The sequence below is a fragment of the Heliangelus exortis genome, chromosome 22, assembly GCF_036169615.1.
Source record: "Heliangelus exortis chromosome 22, bHelExo1.hap1, whole genome shotgun sequence".
NCBI lineage: Eukaryota > Metazoa > Chordata > Aves > Apodiformes > Trochilidae > Heliangelus > Heliangelus exortis.
The window spans coordinates 1,475,575-1,484,915 of record NC_092443.1 but is presented as its reverse complement, the minus strand read 5'-3'; positions in this window follow the sequence as shown (position 1 = coordinate 1,484,915).

The window sequence follows — 9,341 nt, the reverse complement described above, 5'->3', positions numbered from 1 at the left end:
TCTGGGCAGCCTCCTGGCTGCCATCTTCAGATCCTTTGGTGCTTCATTTTACAGCCTCACTTTCCTCTCAATGCAATATTTGGATGAGTTCTGCAGTTCACAAGACAGTTTTGAGGAAAAGGACATTGTGTTCTTCTTGCAGAGGCTGCTGTCAGAGTCAGGGCTAATAAATCCATAAGGACCTCATCCCTAGCCCTGATCCATAGCAGCAATTTTTCCAACCCAGTCAGAACCAGCTTCTGGTTGGGAGAGTTGCAGCCCAAGTGAATTAAAGTAACAAAGTTATCAAAAAAGTGAAAACCAAGTCTCCTAATGGGAAGTGTCAGCACATTTAGGCACCACTGCCTGCAGTTATTGTTGGTTTCTACCTTAAATGTGTTCACCTGGATTACATTTATTGTCAGCCCACTCTCTGCTCTTTGTTTACTGAATTTTCTTCAGCTCTCTGCCAAGAAGGAAACACTTATCTGCACTGAATGATTTTTTTTTTCAATGAAATATATTTCTGAGACACTCTGCTGCAACTTACTGCCTGATACAGCAAGCATTTAAAGGGCAGATTGAAATATTTTTAAGGCAATTTCCTTGCTGCAGAGAATCCCATTTTCCAGCACACCTTTAATATTGCTTCTTTTCTCCTTTGTTGTAAAGCCTGCTCAGAGGAGCAACCTCCAGCTGCCTTCACCTTGGAAATAAATTTAATATTCACCTTCCCACCAGCCCTGTCCCTCATTCCCATTGACATCCCTAGTGGGATTCTGATATTTTGCAACAGTTTTTCTGCTGTTGTTCTCTCAGTAGACATTGCCATAACTTCTTATGTCTATTGGATGGATGGTTGGGACAAGTCCATCAAACCCATCTCAGTTCCCAAAATATTTTGGGGAAACTACAAACTTGAGCAGGCATTGGCAGCCCTGGTCCTTCACCCTTCAGATGGATGTTGAGGCAGAGAATTTTGCAGCAGATCATTTAAACAAAAGCTCAAAAGAAAATTTTACATATTTTGTAGGGAAAACCAAGAATTCTTTTTTTTTCCCCACCCATTTTGGGTTTTCTCTGGGGTTCAAACCTCTTCTGCTGAGCTCTGATTCCTGCCACCCCTCACTGCAGACAACTCTGACTTTGCTCTCTGACTTGTGCTAAAATCCAAAAAGTGTCTCCTGGTCAGGGGACCCCCAGGGACCCTGTGGTCCCATCAGCCTGGGCATCACAACCTGGTACCTGGTCCTCACCAAGCAAGAAAATGTTTCTCATCATCATGGCTCTGATTTTATGGCTTTCAAGAAACTTCTCAACTGATTTGGAGGCATCTGTATCAGGCTGGATGAAGAGAAAATTTCTGAACTAAATCTTTATCAATAGAAAATAAATGGATAAATGAAATCTTGAGGAACTTGGTTGCTTGGTGGGTCTGGATCTCTGTATTCCTCCTTGCTTGCAAATAAGAACAATTCTGTTCCTTGAATACATGGAAAGATGCCAACAAGCAGCGTCAGGATATCAGAGTACATTAAAATCAAAATAAGTAAACATCAGAATGAGTTAAAATCCAAGTGAATTATTGCTAATGGCTTTCAACCTTCAGTTCAGTTTTTCTTTAAAAATAACTATAAATGCAGAAGCTTTACAGGGAACTAAGTGAATATGAAACTAATCCCCTGAGATTGGCTTCAAAATTTAGCTCTATCAATCTGTATTTTTCCTCTTTTTGTATGAAATAAAAAAAAAGGAGTAAGAAACAGTGGGTTTACCATGTGTATTGCTACAGAGAGACCTACAGAGCACATCGGTTGATTTTTTTTAGCCATGACAAAATGTGGAACTAAACCAGACTAAGAACAAACTGGGCTGAACCATGCCAAGACATCCAGGTTTTGAGAAAGTCTCTGCTGAACCACAGAGATCACTCATCCTCCTGGCACACCCTTAAAATACACTGGGTGTAGATAATTCACTGCTGCTCCTCCATGGGAAAGAATCAGGACTTTGCAAATAACTGAGTTTTTATTCCAGTCCCAGAGTTGAAGGATTTTATATTTTTATTGCACTCCATCTAAAGATAACTCTCTCTAAAACACAATTGTATTTTACAATACATTTCCATTTACATTCCATTTTCCATATTTTACAACTGCATTTCCAGAATGAGTTCTAGCTCCAAGTTTTCTTCTTGTCCCTCCATAAAGAAGAAGAGGGATCTCCTTGTTCCTTCATGCAAGGCAGGACCATCTCTGTACAAGTAGGAGCTGAAGTTTATTTTCAAAGTAATTACAGGACAAGCATCCTCAAAATTGTCTAGAAAAATAAGTCTGCTCACAGCCAGACCAATTTCTCCAAGGGTTTTAGACTTCAGAATAAATCTGAGAATCACCATCAAAAGCAGCTCGGATATTTTTAAGATCTTGCCTTATCAAAACTGCATTTTTCTTGGAGTTCTCCAGCTCTGGGTTTATATTTGGCTTGTCATGTTGGGGACCATCAGCTGCAGCAGTTTATTACTGGCTGTAACACAATTTGACTGATGCAATGTGATGTGATAGGTCACAGTCTGATGTTTCATCTCAGTTATTAAAAATGATTTGCAAAGCTGCAGCAAAGGGAAGCCTGGTTTGAAAACAAGGAATGATTGCTGGAATTAGCCCGTTCTGCTTTTATTTTTAAAACCCACAGCATAATACAGATTCAAGTCAGGTTTTGCCTTCCATCAAACATTGCAAACCTGACAGGAGGACAGGATGTGTTTCAGCTCCCTCAGTGGCTGAAGACATTAAATTAGGCAATGACTGCCCCAAATTCAGGTTTCTTGCTCCTTTCTGAACATGGCAGCTGAGATTTGTCTCTGGGTACCAGCAGTGGGCATTTCACAAAATAATGGAATGGGAATGGAATGGGAAATAATGAATGGTCTGGAGGAAAGAAGTAATTTTCTGATTTGTTATTTTCATATGTGGAACACCAAAGAATATTCCATGAAGTTGTACTACACAAAATTTTAAAAATACTAAAAGAAAACACATTAAATGACCACTCTGGGGGACTCAATGTCACAATTTAGCCCTGAGTCTGAAATTTTAGCAGATCCTAGAGTGCAAGAAGTAGAAAAAGCTTTTTGAATTTTTTTTCGTTTTGTCTTTTTCCTCAAAGAAGAACAAAAAGCCCAACAGATAACCCAAAATGATGAAGTGGGGGGAAAAAAAGAATTCTTTGTTTTACCTGCAAAATATGTAACATTTTCTTTTGAGCTGTAGTGAGTGTTGCCAAAGCAGGAGCAGCAAACACCACCAGAACCTCCAGATTTCTACAGAGATTTCTAAGTTCAAACTGAGCATCTGGCTGCAAGAAGGGTTTTGTAAAGGGTGGACACCAGGGACATCCATCAGGTGGTGGAAATATCCCTGCTGATGTTGAGAGACTCCAGATTCACTTTCTTTAACACCTAAGATTTCCATCTCCATCTCCAGCCTATGGAGAGGGAACATTTTCCTGGAGAAGGTTCTTGAGACAAGGTGGATTCCCCTCTGGGGGTGCCCACGTCTCCCTCTGGCTATAGGAGACTCCTAAAGCAAGAGAAGATGTTTCCTCCCAAGACACTTGGGGTCTGGAGTACTTTATGGGGCTGAACCCATTCCTCTAAACAACAGCAGAAGAAATAATCCCGAAGCTCAGGTGAGACTCCAGATCACCAAATTTCAGCAAAGTGCACCCAGCTCCTTGGGGAGCCAGAGGGCAGCAAAGTGACAGAGGTGTTTTTGGAGGCAGTTTCCTGATAACCAAATGGGGTTTCCTGCTGCACATCCCCATGTGCTGGACTTGGGAAATAATTGGCTTTTACATTCTGATCAGGCACTGGTGTCATTTAGACAGATCCTAAGGATGTGTAAAAGAAATGCTAGCATCCCAAAGCCAGCTGCTACTCTGTGTTCATACGTTTGCTACACACATTTTTCACAAGTAATAATGAGTGACAAAAATAACTGACCTACTTATAACTCCACAAATACCTGTACCTCACATTTGGAGGCAGTGAAATCAGCATGGAGACATTTAGAACAAGTCTATTCTTGAATACCCCTTTTTTAACTCTCTTTAAATTATTCCAATTTGGACAGTTTTTAATGTAATTTTTTTGTACACCTCACAGCTCCCTGGAGCTGTTTCTGTAGTTCCAGCCACGTCTCTGCTGACTTCAAAGCCCTGGCAAGCATTAATATGAAAAGATTTTGGCTCCCCCAGTAGAGAAGAATCAACTCTTGCCATCACACCTTGCTTGATGGAGATGTGGACCTTGCCATGTCTCAACCCACCTGGTTAAGGATGGAGTTTTTTCCCCTCAGGCTTCTCCCCACAAAGTGGTTTTTGAATCCCTCTGGTGCTGAGCTCTGCTGCATCTTGAGGACTTTCAGGGTCTGAGCTGTTGTTGGCTTTTTCTCCACCACGTTGGCTTTGGCTCTGCAGAGGTTCAAGAGCTCCTGTGGGGAACCAAAGGTCAGGGAATGTTTTTTGACATGGACACAACCACTTCAGCTCAGTCAGTGCAGGACCCATCAAGTGAAGCCAAGACCAAAGCTGGGAAGCTCTCCAAGCTGTGCAATCCATGGAGGATTCCTCATCAGCTGCTCCCCTTCCTCTGCCCTCCCTCACAGGATCTTTTTAAACCTTCCCCACGTTTCTTCTTGGCCTCATTACTATTTCAATTATTATCACAATTTGGATTTTCAGTGCTTTTTCTCTCCCTTTTTCCTCCTCCTTACTCCTTGTGTGGATATGATGACCCAGACCATCTCTTCCTGAAGATTTTTTAGGTCTCTAAACTGAATTATCCCAGGCCTGAAGATTGCTGCAGACAGAGCTGAGATGCTTTAACTTCATTATTGTTTTCTCACCAAGATGAGCCCCAGCTCCCACACTAATTATCATTGCCAGCTCCTTCCAGGCTCCATCCTACTTAAAATTCCTCCACAGATGCAAAACAACTGCAATAAAATGCATCTGGACAAGTGGTAGAAATCAAAATTATTTCCTTCAGCCCCCTGATGTTTGCTGCTCCCACACCTGCCTGCTGGCACCTGGCAGTCACCCTGCTGCCTGCTGAAAAAACGATTCCCCAAAGCTCCAAATCTCTGCAGAACAGCAAAAAACTCAGCCTTGCATCTCAGTCCATCCCCTCTTTGATCCACCTGGAAATAATTCCTCCTTCAGGTCAAATCTGCCCAAAGCAAAGTTCCCGTGGACACTGTGCAGGGCCTGACTTGTTCCACTGCTCCAGAACTGTCCCCAGGGATCAGCTTTTCCTGGATGAGGTTTTTGGGGACCCAACAACAGAGCTGACCAGACCTGAATACATGAACCAAATCCTCAGCAAGGGTGGGCAGAGCCTGGGGTTAAAAGCCACAGATACCACTCAAACCATGGCTTGGCATTCCCAGTACTGTTCAAGGATGGTTGGAAGGAAGCATCACTGATGATGTTATTGAAGGAAAATATTGAGTGTGGGGGTTCTTTTTCTGTTTTGCCCAAATTAAACATTGTATGGAAGGGTCATCTGCAGCAATCTGGCTTCATTCTTCTGCTCTGACTTCCTACTCTTTGAATTCTGGGTTGCCATTCCTCTGACAAAAGAAGAATTTCCCCCGTGGCTGTGTACTTGTGTTCCTGAAAATTTGTGGACAAAATTTTCTGTTCTCTGCCTATCTCTGAAACAACAGGATATTGATGCCTGGGCCATAATTGGATTTTAAAGGAATGTTGGGTATGTCTAGCACTGAAGTCAGACCCTTCAAAACTCAGATTATGTCTCAAAAATTCAAGAACAAGATTTTTTAATATGTTTGTGGCCAGATTTGCTCTTGAGCCCCTGCTTTCACCAGAGCTCAGCACTTGCAGCTCCAGGTGAAGCAAATGCCAAATTCTCTGTTCCAGCATTACTGATCTGTGAACTGAATTTAAAATCCCTGTTTTGATGCTGAAAAGCAAACACCTTTTTAGATGCTGCTTTTTAAAATCAGTGCCTTGGCAGTTTCAAATAGAAGTTATCTTGGAGTCTGGGAAGTTAATATTCTTTCTGATATCATCTTAGCTTTGGCTTTTCATCCTGGGAATGTGCTTCCAGCTGGATGTGCTGCCTGTCCAGTCAACCTCCTCCAGGAAAAATGTCACCCCAGCACTTCACAGCAGCTTCTTTTGGGTCCTGGTGGAAATGCACATTATTTATCCAATTTTGTTAGTAGAACCTTCAGGAACAGATAAAGAATTTTACAGAAGTGAGAAGCACCCACTTAGAAACAATGAACAAATTCATTCATAGTCCCAGGACACAGAGATCAGATTTTTTTATGTTGGGTGAACCAAGTTTGGGCATTTTGCACTGCAAGGGGCTTTTTAGGACAGACACAAAAAAATCTTCATCATCTAAAAACATTCAAGCCTCTTTCTTCCTCAGCATCTCTAATACAGAACCTGGCACAGAGCGGGTCAGGAGCATCCTCCAGGATCATGTGCTGGTGGGAGCCAGGAGTGCCCATGGCAGAAATTCAGCCTGGTTCACAGATCCCAGCTCTCTCCTCCTGGCTCATCAATTCCCCTCTCGTACCCAAAATTGCTCAAGCAAACATAGAATTAAAAAAAAATAAAAAAAATCCAAGGTGTCAGCACCATCAAGCGTTTCAAGCCCAATGCTCTCTTCACACCTCAAAGCAGGAAGACTTGCAAACATCTAATACAAGTAGGAAAAATGAATAATATATGAAAGAAAAAGCAAAAACCAGGAAACAGTCAGAAGCCTGAGCTGCTAATTGCTGTACATCCCCTGGAACAAAGTGGCAGACAGGGAAAAGCAGGGATGGATGTGACAGCAACAGCATCCTGTGCTGGGATGAAGGACCCAAGCAGATGGGTTCCCACCTGTATTTCCAGTTTGATAAAACTGGGGGCAGAATATTGCTGCAGAGGCTGCTGATCAAACCTCCTCTGACACAGCCTGGAGAGCTGCAGCTCAAAAAGATGAGAAGCAAGAAAAGGGAGCAAGTGCAAGAAAGGGCCAGGAAGGGTCTGTTTGCCAGGAGATGAAAAGCTTGTGAAGCCAGGGCTGGAAGAGAAATGATTGATCTTTCTAAATGAAACTGCAAAGTAAACTTTGGGGAAGGAAGGGATCACTAAAGAGCAATGGCAGGAGGAGATCAGAGCTGTGTGGACAGCCAGGGACTGATCTGGTAAGGATGGAGAAGATCCTGGACAGCAAAGTCACTTAAATCTGTCAGCAAGAGCCAGGGTGATAGGAAATGATGTCCAGAGAGTGCAGGTGGGACAGAGGGAGCTGCACCTGCTTGTCCTAAAAACCACTGTGGGAGGCAATACCCAGACACTCCAAAGCAGCAACCAAGTCTCTGCTGTAACTCACGTGTCTGCTTTTTGCACAAGAGAGACCCAACTTGAAGCAGATGGGCTTTGGTGAGCACCAAGAAATTGTTTCTTTTTTGTCTTCTTGAGGAGGCCACAACCCAAATGTTCTGATGATTGGACTCAGATCTAGAGGTCTTTTCCAAACTGTGATGATTCTGTGATCTCTGTAAAATGAAAGCTAAATTTATTGTCTCTTCAGGCTTTTATCAGATCTTCTGCTTTCATTGCTACCTTAAAATTATTACAACACCAGAAAAGATGCAAAGTGCCCCATGCAAGCAACCTCTGTAGCACAGCAATTTGCCAGGGGTTTGTCATGGTCCAGCTGACCCAGCATCTCCTGGAGGCAATGATGTACCCAAAGTGAGAGTCTGGACAGAACCAGCCCCAGCATGGGGGGATTTGGCCCGAAGAGGCAGGACCACAGAGAAATCTGGGTGCCCAATGGGTCTCCTTAATAGGAAGGGAGATTTCTCCATCCTCCAGTGGGTTGGAGGCAGCGGCAGCACTGGGACATCTCCCACATCACCTTCTTCCCCCCTTAATTTCTCTAAAACATTCCCATGGACAGGTGCTGGCCCAGGGATGTTCTCCAGGAACACACACTCCATCAGCCACTTCTTTCCTTTCCCAAGAAATTCAGCTGCCCTTTGGGTAAGGCTCTTGCTATTTCTGTCCCCAGCTCCGTGTCTCTCAGGAGACTCAGCCATTAACTCCTATCACATATCCTGCAAATGCTCCTTGCTCTAATTAAGCAATAATTAATGGCTCCAAAGTACTAGGTGGATTCCCAAGTTCTCTGCAGTATGCAATAAGTACCAAGCCTGTTTTCTGCTTTTCAATTTCAATTAAAAAAGATAATAATCCCTTTTAGTGTCCTTGTCTACAGCCATAGAACTCATCAGCCACTACTGCTACAAAGTGTGTCACTTGTTCCTCACATGAAATAATACTTACATAAAAATAAACAGCTTTCCTTCATTTGTTTTCTTGGGCTCTTTTCTGCTGTTAAGAGCTCTCACTATTTTCAGAGGTATTGCAGCCTCAGGTGGAATCCCCATCTGAACCCCCCTGCAAACACCTTGTCCCCCTTGGCCCTGCTTTTTGCTCAGTTCTTTCAGCAAGGTCCTGATTCAGGTGGTTTCTACGTTGCATGGAAAATATTTACTTTAATCTACATTTTGTGTTTTCTTAATGATGCATAAAAATACCCTCAGAGGTGCCCGTAGTGTCTGTGCTGTGTTTGATTGCAACCCCAACACTTTTTTTCCCTTTAAACAATCATCCCCTCCTTGCTCAATTGTTTTGCATCTGTTTCAGACCAGGCAGGAGGAAAGGGAAGTGCAGCCCCCTGACAGCATCTTCAATGCTGCCAAAAACCAGGGAAAAACCAAGATATCCTCCCTGGGGCCATGGGAAACACTTCCCATTGGTCTCCCTGTCCCTGTTTGCCATCAATCCCAGGACCTTCAGTGCCATAAACACTGATGGAGCAACTGGTTCCCAGTAGGGAAGACTTTGGTGTGGAGATTTACAACTGGTGACTGCTCCTTGAGCTGCCAAACCCTTGGGTTTCACTGGAGCCCCAGTTCTGTTCCTGCCCCCAGTGTCCCTCCCTCCAGGCAATTCAAGGCAAATCTATTTCTGGAGATTTCTGCCCAACTGGATTGGAAAAATTTGCATTCATGTGGGTTGGTGGGAACCCTACAATGGGTTGATACAGTCCATATGTTTCTGCTGAGCTGGTAAGCACTAATATGTTATTTTAGAAAATAGCAGTTATTAGCTTTTACCATGGAAAACATGCAGTTGTGGGACTCTATTTTTACCACTTTGTGTTACCACTATTTCTACCACTAATTTATTGACTAGGCGAGGAAAAATGCTGTCCCCTGAACTGTAACTGTTGTGATGCCAGCCCCGAGTTCATCGTGGCTCCA